The sequence below is a fragment of the Hevea brasiliensis genome, chromosome 5, assembly GCF_030052815.1.
Source record: "Hevea brasiliensis isolate MT/VB/25A 57/8 chromosome 5, ASM3005281v1, whole genome shotgun sequence".
In the NCBI taxonomy this organism is placed as follows: Eukaryota; Viridiplantae; Streptophyta; class Magnoliopsida; order Malpighiales; family Euphorbiaceae; genus Hevea; species Hevea brasiliensis.
In genome coordinates, this window is record NC_079497.1 from 29,402,691 (window position 1) to 29,417,931 (window position 15,241).

At 35.4% G+C, this 15,241-nt stretch overlaps 1 non-coding gene across 1 annotated transcript; it reads left to right on the top strand.

The window, feature by feature from the left end:
• The first annotated feature begins 8,225 nt into the window (after positions 1-8,225).
• Positions 8,226-8,329, top strand: LOC131180391 (U6 spliceosomal RNA). The gene has a single exon (XR_009149167.1). It is a non-coding gene; the product is annotated as a U6 spliceosomal RNA (small nuclear RNA).
• Positions 8,330-15,241: the final 6,912 nt, after the last annotated feature.

Consider the following 15,241-nt stretch of genomic DNA (forward strand, 5'->3'; position numbering starts at 1 on the left):
ACATACACATATATTTGGTTCATTTAATTCACAAATTCTTACTCAATTCAAGTCACTAACATGGAAATAAAGAGCTTAAGGTGTATAAGTGCACTAACCTCTTGTAGGGCAGAATTTTCCAAGCTCAAACTTCACTTTCCTTCCTTTTCTAGGCTGCCAAACACTTCCCCAAGAGGTATGGACAAGTTTTAATGAAAGGTGTCTAGGGTTTTATAGTGGAAATTCATGGGAAAATGGAAGTGATGTAAGAAATTTTTATGGAGGGCTATGGAAGAGAGGTCACGTTTTGAGGAAGAAGAAGAAGAAGATGACCAGAATTTTTGGTCCATTTTGTATCTTTTAAATTTTTTAAGAATACTTGTTAACTTGTGATTGGTTGGGAGTAAGATAATGACATCATGTGATGTCACTATCCCTAATTTTCTTTATTTTTCTTTTCTTTTCTTTTCTAATAACTTTAAATTAATTTTTCATCAACCTTAATTCATATTTTATGTCATAATAATTATTTACTCAACTGGACAAGTCGGCCAAAAATCGTCTCTGAAGGCGAAATGACCAAAATGCCCTCCGTTTGGCTTAACGGGTCAAAATTGTCTGTACCGATTGAAAAATTTTTCTAAATATTTTCTTGGCATTATAATGCCATAGGAACCTCAATGACCCTTATCTGGAGTCCCAAAAATTATTTTAAAATTTTTCCTCCTGGTCTAGGGCTCCTCGTTGCGAGAACCGCAACTTCCCTCTGGTTACCCTTCGCTTGGGCACCGGCTCATTTAACTTGGTTGTATTTTATTTCTAAAATTTTTACTAAATTTTTCTTATTAATATTTGAGTTAATTATGGTTCCTGACTTTAGTTTAAATATTTTTCCGGACGTTCTAGTTGTCCGGATCGACACTAGTCACCGGAACAGTAGAATGTACGGAGTTGCTACAGTGAGGGTGTTACACTTACCTTGGAGTGTATCAAAAGGTTAGCCTCTAGGTAAAAAAATCTATCCAAGGTCCCCTACCATCTAGATGGTTTGGGAGACAAGTCAACATTAGTGGTAGGAACAACCAACCTCACAATAGTCCTGGGTGACGGAAAGCACAAAAGGGAATTGTATGCTAAATTTATTGTGGTAAACATCTCTTTCTCTTATAATGCCATCCTTGGTAGACCAATAATAAGCGATTATGGCATAATAATAAACATGGGAATGCTTTGCTTAAAGTTGCCTGTAGTTGTAAATGGGTGTTGATCCAGTAGTTATGACCCACAAACCAAATGTTGATCCGAAGGCCAAACTAGTACAACAAAAGAAGAGAAAATAAAATTTTCCCTTGAGAGGTGAAAGGTAATATCAGAAGAAGTAAAAAAGCTAAAAGATGCTAGTTTAATTTTTGAAGTCCAATACTGATGTAGTCAAATTATATAGGCATTTAGGGTTAATATTCACTACAATTTGCCAGCATTTAGTCTCTTTTATATTTATTTTTAAGCATTTTTAATTATATTTTATAAAATACATTAATCCAACTAGTCTTTTGATTTTTATATTATATTAAGAGTTTTGATATGATCCTAGAGCCAATGACGAGTTTGAAAGACGTCTGGAGGTCAAAAAGTGAAGAAAAGGAAGCTGGAAGCATTGCACCGGGCATGTAAATGCATTACATAGCCCGTGCAAATTACATAGCCCATGCAAACTGTGTGACCTCCTAGATCCCTTGCAATTCTCTAGATAGAAGAAAACTAAAAAAAAAAAAAAGGTATAGAACATTGCATGGGGTACCTTGTGCAACATTAGATAGCCCTATGTAATGACTCAGAGGCAAAATTCTAGCCTGACTTTTCTTCCTTCTCACTCTATCTGAGAGGACTTATAAGGCTTTTAGAATTCTAAAGCAAGGGTTTTTACACTAGATATAAATATTATAAGTCAAGATTTGAGAAAAAAAGAAGGAACCTTTTTACATTCAAGAGAGCACATCACCTTCAAGAGAGCTAAGACCATGGATCTACAAGGTTTTTAGAATGGTTTCTAGCTGAAGTTCCAAAAGTCAAGGTTGTGATTCTCCATCTGGGTTCTTTTATTTTATTTTTTTCTCATGTATTTTCTTTATTAATTTATAAACTTAATTTCTAAAACTCACATTGTGTGAGTAGTTTTCTTTATTTTAGGGTTAAGGATGTAGCACTTTCAATTTAGTTATGGATTTGGTTTGATTTAATTTAATATATTGGGATTTTATTCTTTAATTCAGCTTCTTATGTTCTTAATGCATGCTTTGTGCTGAGCTCCACTTAGTATTAATTCTATATATTAATTGAAGGGTTGGAAGGTGAAAATTAATATTAGAATAACATAGTTTTAAAGTTAGAGTTCTTGATCTAGAGATAGGTTGGAATTTTGTGGAACTAACAATTAATCATAAAACTTAATGAGTTTTAATTAATTTAATAACCACGAAAGTAGGGTTTGAGTTGATTAACACACAACTTGAGTACTTTGAGAGAGGAATTAAGATAGCTTAGGATTAATTTCCTTCAAAGTAAGAATCTCCAATTTATTGAATGAATTAGATTAAATTTATAATAGATTGAAGTGTGAACCCCTAGCTCTAGAATGTTTTAGTTCATTGATATTAAGTTTAGTTAATTAGTTTATATTTGCCTTTAGTGATAATTAGTTTTAGTTTAATCATTCATCTCAAACTTAATAGTCTAGATAATTATAATAGTTGTGTAGTTTTGTACTCAACACGGTTTTTGTAGGAACGATACTCACTCTGTAACACCCTCACTGTATCCATTCTGTACATTCTACTATTTTGGTGATCAGTGTCAGTCTGGATAGCTAGAACGTATAGAAAAATATTTAAATTAAAGTGAGGAACCATAATTAACTCAAATATTAATAAGAAAAATTTAGGAAAAATTTTAGAAATAAAATACAACCAAGTTAAATGAGCCGGTGCCCTAGCAATGGGTAACCTAGTGGGAAGTTGCGGTCTTCGCAACTAGAAGCCCTAGACCCAGGAAAAAAAAATTCATAAAATAATTGGGACTCCAGAGAAGAGTCATTGAGGTTTTTATGGCATTAGAATGCCAAGAAAATGCTTAGAAAAATTTTTAGATCGGTACAGACGATTTTAGCTCAATAAGCCAAACGGAGGGCATTTTGGTCATTTCGTCTTCAGAGGTGATTTTTGGCCGACTTGTCCAGTTAAGTAAATAATTATTATGACATAAAATGTGAATAAATTGAAAATGAGTAGAAAAAAAAAAGAAAGAAAATGAAGGAAATTTAGAATTATGACATCACATGATGTCACTAAAGCTCTCCCACCCAATCACATTGTGACTCATGTCCATAAACCACTTAAAAAGCATAAAATGGGCAAAAAAATTGAAGAAACCAATCTGTTTCTTCCCTTTCCCATTTCCAACCGTGACTCTCTCATCTTCCCTCTCCCTAACCCATTCCTCCATGAAAGCTTAAGGCAAGCTTGAGACAACCCACCAAATCACCTCTAAGCCCTAACTTCTCTTCATGAAAAACTATCCCTACCACTAGAGCAAGCCTTTGACAACAATTTGAAGAGGAAAAAGAAGGTTTTGGCAAGCTTGGGAGTAGCTCCAACAAGGTTTGTGACCAATCTCCTTCCATTATTGTTTAATTCATGTTTATTAACATGAGATAAATGGAAATTGTTAAAAAAACAAAATAAAACTTATGTATATTCTCCCCTACAATTTTGGCAGCTTAGGGGTAGTTAGGGTTTGATGAATTTACTTGAAGTAAAGTGTTTATGAGCTGCCCATAGCATGAGATGAGTGCTTGAACATGTAAAAGTAAGTGAAATGCAAGTGTGATGCATGAATGAACCTTGAAAATGTGGACACTTGAACAACATTAGGGTTTGCTCATGTAATGGTATGTTAACATTGTAATGGTCAATTAGTGACCATTTGAATGTGTGTGAGGAGGAATTGAAGTAAGTAAGGATGTTGGAGTTGAACTTAGGCATGCTACCCTTGGTGACCTGCAGGACTGGTTATGAGTCCAGCAGGTTTGGGCAGCTATAAATGGAGTTGTAGAGGTTCAATTGGTGCAAGGCCAATTGAATATGAAACTAGACACATAATTTCACAACTTTGGTGAAGAAACCCTGCCCAGAAAACCAAATTAAGTTAACATAAAAATTGCCATAATCTAGGTGACTTACATTCTGCCTGGGCAAAATAACCAAATGAACAGTGTCTATTCATTTGGTCATAACTTAGTGTAGAAAGGTCCAATTGACCTGAAAGTTTACCAGTAGAAAGGTGAGGTGAGATGTATACCTACAACTTTCATGAAGAAACCTAATCCAAATTTTGACCATAACATGTTCAAAAAGTGACTTGCAGTCACTGCACAAAACACTATAGATTTGGTCAGTCCAGAAAATCTGGAAAATTTGTAATCCGGCCAGTTATGGTGTTTAGGCCATAACTTGAGCTACAAAACTCCAAATGGAGTGATTCAAAAAAGGAAATGTAACTAGACACAATAAGGTACAACTTTCATAAAGACAACTTTGCCAAATTCCTATTGTAAAAATGACTAATGAAATAGTAAACACAAGGCTTGAAATCTGAAAATTTTGAACAACTAGCACTAAACTTAGAAATGGTATTGGCAACCAAAACCAACAACTTTAGAATGCAAAATGTGGCATGTTGGGAGTATTAGAACCAATGTACCTATTGTCTATGCAAAAGTCAACATTTTAGTTGACTAATGAAATGAATAGTAACACCTAAACTTAAATTTTAAGAATTGTAAAATTTAAAAGTGTAACATGCCCTAGTAGGCCTAATGTGATTGGTTTGGATAGGTTGGCATGCCAATAGGGTTCTGATAGCAGTACTACATATGATGTATGGCTTCATTGCCATTTTGTGATGTGATAGCCTATGGCTATACTGATTATGATGTTTTACTTGGCTTTATGCCTTATTGCTTTTATGGCCTATTAGCCATTCTGTTTGCACACCGGGAGACACATTGTGACCGATGGTGTGACGGCCCGAGGTACCTGGTATCCAGTGCTAGTTTACCCATTTATCAAGTTCGATCAACTTGTATAGGTTACTTGGGCATGGAAAAGTATAACTGTAATTGAACTGATTATTAAAGAAAATACGGAAATTAAATATCAAGAATGATTACAATAAAATACAAAGAAGCTCAAAATCATCAAGAAAATAATTAACAAAATGCATAAAGAAGTTAATATCATAAAATGTAATTAGCTCTCGACTAAATAATAATTTAGTAATTATTCATTTCTTATGAACACAATAACTAAGAAATTATTACTTTTATTTGCATATTATATTTTCTTGTATTAATGACACCACTAAGCTTTATGCTTAGTGCGTCGCTTTTGCAACGCGTAGGTACTAAAGATTTGGACAGAGAACCCAGTAGACCACAGACTGGGTAAGGCCGCTCAGTTCTGTATAGTGTCCGTGTCACCTCACAGACTACAGTGCATTGGTAGGACACTAGGTCCCATTTTTGAATTTTGCGATTTTTGTAAGTTTTGTAATTAAACTCTTATTTTATCATGTATATTTGAAACAAATGTAATATAATTTTATATTAATATAAGTATTTGTAACTTTGTGATTAAAAATACCATGTGAGAATTTATTTATGATTTGAGCATGATGATAATGTGAAATGAATGAATGACAAAATGGAGAAATTGTTGTAAATCGATGTGATACAAATGGAGTTTGAGAATGATTGAAAATTATTGGAAGTGTTTTTCACAGGTTTCGAAGAACTATTTTCTCTATTTTTAGCCGGCACTCTATCGGATTTTCTATAAAATTTTCGGAGCCACAAATTAATTTACAATTTCAATAAATGATCTAAATGAGATCAATTTCATAAATTTCACTTAATAACTATAATAAATAAATTAAGAACTGATAAATATCAATGAGATAAGTTATGGTGTTTCGGTACACTGTGTAGCATATCTTACTCGGCTACACTATAGACGGGTAAGGGGTGTCACATTTAGTGGTATCAGAGCACGGTTTAGGCGTTTCTGGGTCTAGATCGAGTCTATACCATGCATTACAATTGTAAGAGTCGAGGTGACACTAATGCAGATCTGTTCGGTTTTCTTATTTTGATTAGGATATGGACCCCACGTCACAGAGAGCACTAGATGAAGAAGTAGAGAGTCGTGCTCCACTGCGATTGAGATCGGGGCCGGGGAGAACTCGCTTACTGCACTCACAGGCTCGATCGGCTATGTTTCAAAGAAATGGCTGAATTCTTCGCATGCATGGGGTTGTGCCACCACCACCACCTCCATAGTAGAAATCCCATCTAGAAAAACTGAGAAAATTTGGGGCTGTGGACTTCATTGGTAAGAAAGAAGTGACTCGGTGGCGGCTGAGAATTGGCTAGACCGTACAATAAGGGTATTGAAGCAACTGCATTGCAACCCAGAGCAGAACTTGGAGGGTGCTGTGTCCCTACTTCAAGATGATGCCTACCAGTGGTGGGACACTATTTCTAGTGAGGTCTGACCAGAGTTGATAACTTGGGATTTCTTCCTTGCTGAATTTAAGAAGAAGTATGTGGGAAGTCTGTACCTGAAAGACAGAAGAAGAGAGTTTATTAGTCTGAGACATAGGCATCTAGCAGAAGCGAAGTATGAGAAGGAGTTTGTCAGACTAAGCCGCTTCGGAAAGGAGATAGTCCCCACAGAAGCAGAGAGGTGCAGAAGGTTTGAAGAGGGGCTAAATGACAACATTAAAATAATGATCACTGCCTTGGGGATTATGAATTTCACGAAATTAGTTGAAGCTGCACTGAAAGTGGAAAGATTAAGTGAATAGAATAAGAAAGATAGGCAACGTAAGAGGGAATTTAGACCACGACAGTCAAGTATACTGACTGATAGTAAGAAGTTTAAAGGTTTTGGTTCACAAGATCAGACACAGGGCCAGAGAGGCCAAATTGGAATATCTATAGCTAGCTCCCCAAGCGCAATAACAAGGGGATCAGCCCCAGTGCCTGAATGTATGCACTGTGGTAGGGGACACAGAGGGGAGTGTCGACTATTAACTGGAGAGTGTTTCAAGTGTGGGGCTACGGATCATTTCATAAGAGATTGCCCTCAGAGGGGTGGTTCAATAGCTCCAGTACAAGTTGATAGACCTGCCCCTACAGTTTAAAGGGGTAAAAGAATGGGTAGAGCATAAACGGATGACATTTCACAGAAGATTGTTTCTGAGACAGTTGAAAGGCCCGAAGTCAGGGTGGCACCACAGGTATATGCTATGGAAGCTCAAGAGGAGCGAAACCCAGACACTGATGAGGCGATACAAGGAAGTGAAGAAACAAGGAGGTAGCAACTCCACGATTACTTAAGTCAGGTAAATTTCGAGGACGAAATTTAAATTAGAGGGGAAGAGTTGTAACACCCTCTCTGTATCCATTCCGTACATTCTACTATTCTGATGACCGGTGTCGGTTTGGACAGCTAGAACGTCTGGAAAAATATTTAAATTAAAGTGAGGAACCATAATTAACTCAAATATTAATAAGAAAAATTTAGAAAAAATTTTAGAAATAAAATACAACCAAGTTAAATGAGCCGGTGCCATAGCGATGGGTAACCTAGTGGGAAGTTGCGGTCTTCGCAACTAGAAGCCCTAGACCCGGGAAAAAAAAATTCATAAAATAATTTTTGGGACTCCAAAGAAGAGTCATTGAGGTTTCTATGGCATTAGAATGCCAAGAAAATGCTTAGAAAAATTTTTAGATCGGTACAGATGATTTTGGCTCAATAAGCCAAACGGAGGGCATTTTGGTCATTTCGTCTTCAGAGGTGATTTTTGGCCGACTTGTCCAATTAAGTAAATAATTATTATGACATAAAATATGAAAAAATTGAAAATGAGTAGAAAAGAAAAGGAAAGAAAATGAAGGAAATTTGGAATTATGACATCACATGATGTCACTAAAGCTCTCTCACCCAATCACATTGTGACACATGTCCATAATCCACTTAAAAAGCATAAAATGGGCAGAAAATTTGAAGAAACCAATCTGTTTCTTCCCTTTCCCATTTCCAGCCGTGACTCTCTCATCTTCCCTCTTCTTAACCCATTCCTCCATGAAAGCTTAAGGCAAGCTTGAGACAACCCACCAAATCACCGGCCCCCTCGGGGACATCCGATAAAATTGGAACGATACATAGAAGATTAGCATGGCCCCTACGCAAGGATGACATGCACAAATCGAGAAATGATCCAAATTTTTTGGTCCCTTAGGCAAATCCCACATCGGCAAAGCACGGAGATGGTCTTGGGTGCAAAAAGTAATGATATATAAAATGGGGGAACTAATCACTAGAGGCGCCTTTTGGTGGAATGGCCTGGAGAGTTGGAAGAACTCCAGGGTTAAGCGTGCTCACTTGAGAGAAATCCTAGGATGGGTGACCTCCTGGGAAGTTCTCCATTCCACCTATGGGACAAAACCGTGAGGCTTATGGCCAAAGTGGACAATTCCTCTAGTGGTTGGAGTCTGATCGTTACAATTGGTATCAGAGCCACTCGCGTGTCCTCTTGGGCGATGGTGGGGCAAACCTCATTGAGGACGCTGAGTCCCGAAAGGAGGGGAGAAAGGTCCCTTAGGCAAATCCCACATCGACAAAGCACGGAGATGGTCTTGGGCTCAAAAAGTAATGATATATAAAATGGGGGAACTAATCTCTAGATGCGCCTTTTAGTGGAATGGCCTGGAGAGCTAGAAGAACTCCAGGGTTAAGCGTGTTTGCTTGAGAGAAATCCTAGGATGGGTGACCTCCTGGGAAGTTCTCCATTCTATCTATGGGATAAAACTGTGAGGCTTATGGCCAAAGCGGACAATTCCTCTAGTGGTTGGAGCCTGATCATTACACACTCATTACTTTATTACTTGTTAATGATCTGTGCACTTGTAGGATATTGTAAAGCAAGTTTTTGGTGCTGTTGGTGGGGATCGGATCAATGATATTGAACGATAGGCAATTTAATTAATTTAGACATTCTATTTTATTTTATTTTAATTCTTACACGTCACTTGGCTTGTTTGATAAGTTTTCAGGAATTTTTATTTAGTTTATGACTAGAGGTAAACTAAAAAAGGAATTGCTTAAATTATACCACAAATAGATTGAACTGAAGCCATTAAAATGGGGAAAAAGCAATGAGAGACCAAATCTTCAAAAATGGTAAAGCAAGACACCAAACCTTTAAGAGACTATGGTGCACCTAACGTTCAAGGATTTCAACCAAGCGTGACATAACCTATAATAGCCACTAACAATTTCAAATTGAAACTAGCATGGCTTTAGATGATTCAACAAAGCTAGTTTTAGGGTTCTCCATTAGAAGATCCACATTTCCACTTATAATGCTTCCTCGCTATACGTGATACATTTAAGATGAATGGGGTTTCTAAAGATACCATTCGCTTAAGAGCATTTCCATTCTTTCTTAGGGATAGAGCAAGGAAGTGGTTACTATCTTGGCTCGCCGGTTCATTCACCACATTGGATGATCTATCACAAGCCTTCCTAGCTAGATATTTTCCACTTAGAAAGATAGCTAAACTTTGCATTGAATTGAACACATTTCGGTAAAGGGATAATGAATCTCTCTATGATGTATAGGAAAGGTACAAAGATCTTTAGAGGGAGTGCCCATACCATGGAATTCAAAATTAGCTACTCATTTAGAATTTATGATTAATAAGGAGCACCATTTATTTAGTAATTGGTGAAGATCTGATGGAAAGGACCACAACTAAAGCTTTTGATGTTGCCTACCATAACTTTAAGTGGGCCAATGAAAATGGAGGCACAAGAAATCAGCTAGAGTGCTTAAATTAGATGCATTAAGCATGATCAATGCTCAATTTGATCAGCTAACAAAGAGGTTAGATAGGTTGAGTGCTAATGCTTTTGGAGCTAGTAACTTGGTTTGTAATCAGTGTGGGGGACATCAAAGTTCAGAGTGCAATTATTACAATTATTACAACTATGTGAACAATAGTGGGATTTTCAACCAAAGATCTAGAGGGAACCCTTGCTCAAATACTTATAATCCTGGATGGAAGAACCACCAAAACTTCTCATGGTCTAACCAACAGAATTAGCCCACCAACCAACAACAAGGCTAGAAACCACTACCACTGAGGTTTCAATAAAGAAACCCTAATCCACCTTCATTACTTCCTCCTCAACCTTAACCATAACCCCAAAGGCAGAAATCATCCATGGGAGCTATGATGGAGAACTTTTTAATAGCACAACAACAGAAAAATGAGATGATTAAGTAGCTCACCTATAGAGTGGATCAACTATCCACTCACAATAAAATGCTTGAGAATTAGATTGTTCATTAGGTTAGCTCCTCAAGCAAAGCCCTTGGTAAAGCACCTAGCCAATCAGAGATGAACAAGAAAAAGCATTAGAGTGCTATTACATTGAGAGGTGGAAGTCTAATAGAGAATCAATTGGGCAATGGTGTGCAAGAAAGAGGGAGAGGACAAAATTGAAATGGCTACACTAGCAGGAGAGGAGAAAATTCTTTAAGACAAAGGTGTTGAGGAGAAGGAACCCAAATACATACCTCCTAAACCATATGTTCCACCTTTGCCTTTTTTGCAAAAGGCATTAAAAGCAATGCTTGATGCTTAATTTGGAAAGTTCTTGGAAGTATTAAAAAAGCTTTATATCAACATCCCATTTATGGAAGCAATCTCCCAAATGCCATCGTATGCAAAATTTCTAAAGGAGATCTTATCCAATAAAAAGAAGCTTGAGGAGTATGAAACTATCACATTTACTGAGTAGTGAAGTAAAATTCTTCAAACAAACTTCCTTCAAAACTTAAAGATCTGGGTAGCTTCTCTATTCTTTGTTCTATTGGTGCACTGACTATTGAATTAAGTGTTTCTTAGGAGGCAACCTAAGTTTTGCTTTTAATTTTTGAATTTGCTTATTTCTTTTGTTTTATCACCCTCCTAAACATGTTTTGATGTTTGTTTACTTTGTAGTTTGAAGAAGCACTTGAAAAGGAGGAATAGAAATCAACCATACAAATCTTCGAGGGAAGGCACACTTCAAAGGGGTAGTATTTTTTATCCATTACCTTTTCTTTATTGATTGCATTTATGATATTGCTCTTGAACTAATTATGCTATTTTGATGACATTGAGGACAATGTCAAATTTGAGTTTGGGGGTACAACAAATTTTGCATTTTAGGTTTTGCATTTGTAGAAAATTTTTACATTTTTTGCATTTTAGTTATAACATCAATAAAATTTTTGCATTTTTTTTAACTCTTTTGGTATGATGAGAATTGTTTTAATGGATGATTGAAGCGGCTTTGAGAGGGTTAATGCGTTGATTGCTTAGAAAATTATAAGTGGAAGAATGCTCGTAGTGGAATTGATATTTAGCTTTATATAGATTATTTTTCTTGGGCATGTGTGCATCAATCCATTACAATAAAATTGTGAGTTCTTAGAGCAAATATAAGTGCATGAATTTGATTTTCTAATTGTCTCACCATTCCTAGGATAGGTCTTTTAAACTTATTAAGGCAAAATCCTAGCATGCACTTGATTAAGATATGATTTAGGCATTCTTTGATTTTAGCCTCATTATAGCCTTAACCACCCTTGATTAAAATACATCCTTTGTAGCCAACCTGAGCCCATGTTTTTACCTATAAAATTTTCTTTTTACCCACATTATTCATCTAGCCCTTAACCCAAACACTTAACTTACCCTTATAAGAGAGCTTATTTGTTAAAGTGAGAGGTACACTAGATAAAAAAAAAAGGAAGAGAAAATATGGAGAAAGAAATAAAATAGAAGTGCTAGTATATGAAAACAAATTACAAAGAAATAATCTACCCAAGTGTTTAAAGAAAAAGTTTGGGGGTGGAAACTAACGAGGGACAAGTATAGTGTTTGCTTGGTTTTACAACCACTGCAAGTGCATGGGTCACTAACAAGTAATAAAATAATGAGTAGAGTATCATTCCCATGAGGAGTTATAGGCATAAGTACTAAACTACATATCAATCTTAACTGTTTAAACTACCAAAAGTTATACGAGGGTAAATTCTAAACTAAGATGAATAACTATTGAGAATTAAAGAAAGTGAATCTGGAAACTTAAAGAGAATTCTAACTATGTGAATAATTATGGAATTTTAGATTTCACACCTTAACCTTGTTATAGTTTTAATCTTGCTTTATCAATGGATTGAGTGTTTGTTTATTTGATGGAAATTAATCCTAATGTATCCTAGATCCTCTCTCAAGGTATTTAAGGTGTATTTCAATTAAAGCTAAATCCTACTTTCGTTAGTGATTAGTCCTAGTCAAAACCTTTTGAGATTTATGATTAATTTTTGAACTCCATAAAGGTTTTCAACCTATCTATAGGTCAGAGTTTCTAGGTTCAAAATCTTAATTTTTCAATACTAATGTTTAGCTCTCAATTCATCAATTAGTATTTTAGATCATGACTAGGTAGGTACCAACACATAGCATGTATTAAGAACAAAAGAAATTGAATCAAAGAACAAAACTCAATTCCATTAAATAAAACTCAATATATATCCATAACAAAAGTCAAGAATGCTACTTTCTAAATTCTATTTAAGGAGTTACTCACTTATGGTGAGTTTAATACACATAATGTAATAATAGTAAAAGCACATAAAACCAATCTGAAAACTAAAAACAAAAGAACCGAGGGAGGATTCTGCAGCTGTGAACTTTTGAAACTTTGGCTGACGAGTCTATCCTTGGTACTGATGTGATCCTTCTTCAAGATTGCTCAGGAAGGCTTCTCTCAAAACTCTTCCCTTTGTGTGTATATGATTTGTATCTTTTTTTTTCTTTTTTCTCTTTTTTCTCTTCTCTTCTTCCTTTTCTATTTTCTACTGACTTTTATTTATATTAGGTGTCTTAGGGTTAAGTTTTGGAGTCCCAAGGGCATTAGAAGTCCAATTGGTGTGCCAAAATAGGAGTTGGAGTCGGATTTAAAAAGTTGATAAAAGGTAGTACACAACCCGTGTGTGTGTTGGGGGGGGGGGGGGTTGCGGTAAGTTACACGGGTTAGATGCTTACACGGGTCAACTTACACGGCCCGTGTACTTGTGCATGCTCCATTTACTTTGTCACACCCTATCCCTCTGTAAGGCATGACATGATCTCGTAGTATACCTAATGAATTACCAACTTCGTCTACTGATAACACATTAAATACACTACAAGGGATTCTAAAACTTTTCTTACTTCTTTTACAGTGATGAGCACTATTTACAGGTGTTAAAAACTTTTTTGAACTGAAGTGAAACAGTTAGCACATTTGAATTATTAGTAATTTCTATAAAAATTTTGGTGGAGTGCCATCTGTATTTTGAATAAAAAAGTTCTTCAAAAACCTGTAAAAAGCATTTCAAATATATTTCCCAATCTCAAACTCCAACATTTAATCAACACAATATGTTTCTCAACTCAAAACCACAATAATTTTTCAATATTTCCAAAGGATGAGATAAAAGAAATATAGTACAAATTTTACAAGCCCAAAATAATTTACAATTTATTTTACAACTTCAATGTACAATTTTAATTTACAACTGCTCAAAACCAAGAACACTATATACTTACAGTGATCATACATTATAATACAAAATGCAAAATATGGTATACTCAATATACCCGATGATCTCTCACTGAAGCACTAGCAGCCTAGTCTGCTGCCCTGTCAGTCTGTCTACCTGCAATAGCAATGAAAAGCTATCGCTGAGTAAAATTTACTCAGTGGTGCACAATAACAATTTGAAATGCGATATATAAATCTTTTATTGACAATTCACAAATCAAATGATTCACAATTCCATTTCACAATTTACAAAGTTCATATAACACCACTTTGATCAAATAACTGAGTAACATAGTTTTGCCAATCAATAACACAATTTGATCAAATAACTGAATAATAAGTTTTGCCAATTAATAACACAATTTGATCAAATAACTGAATAATACAGTGTTGCCAATCAATAACACAATTTAGGCCATGACACAATTTTCCACACATGCCGTGTTGTACATCACGACAAGACACACTCACCCCAATAATCGAAATCAATGAGGGAGGAAGCTAGCTAAATAATGAGTACTCATCCACACTCACCTCAGACTGATAAATTAAAGAGGGAGGAATATAGTCTACCTATTAGAGCACTTGCAGGCATTACGTATCGCCATCCCTACAAGCTCCTGGGTTCACGCGTAAGAGTTCCTAGGAATCTTAGGCGTTACGTATCGCCGTCCCTACTTTGCTCCGATACCACTAAACACAATTTATCTCAAAATTTCCATTTACAAAGTAGGCAACACAATAATTTTCAAATAATATTCCCAAAACCAAAACAATCAAAAATTATTCATAACTCATTTCTTCAAATAAATTTACTAGTAAAAGCAGTGAATATAAAAGTATTGTGCACAGACACAATTTAAAACTATAATGTTCAATTAAATTTTTAAGTAGAAAATGAGAAGTCATAATTATTGTGCACAAACACAATTTAAAACAATAACATACAAATAATCATAATTTACTTCAATTGAAAAATTCAAAAGAAATAACTATTGTGCACAAACACAATTTAAAACAATCACATACAAATAATCATAATTTATTTCAATTGAAAAATTCAAAAGAAATAACTATTGTGCACAAACCTCTGATAACCGTCTCTTGGCTCTGACTCATTGTTTCCTTCCCTTTCCCTGAGTCTTTGCTAACTGAGAAACACAATTTGAAGTGTTTCAGTACTCATTTAAACTGTCTCTAACGATAATGCTTAATAATTAATTCATTGAGTTCTATTATTTCCTTAGTCAACCTAAGATGTCGACCCTCGACGCATTCTAGGTGAATTAAGTTTTAATGTTACTAATATGTCACATTTGTAGCCTTTTAGGGTTCGTACATGTTACCCAATTCATTTTCATGTATATTGCGTTTTATTGCAATTTATCGGATCCCGATATACTAATTTGACCTAGTTGGATGATCTAGTTCCCTCGATTTTCGGGTTTCGATCAAAACTACAAACTTGTAGATCTATGTCTTATTGCACGCGGGGC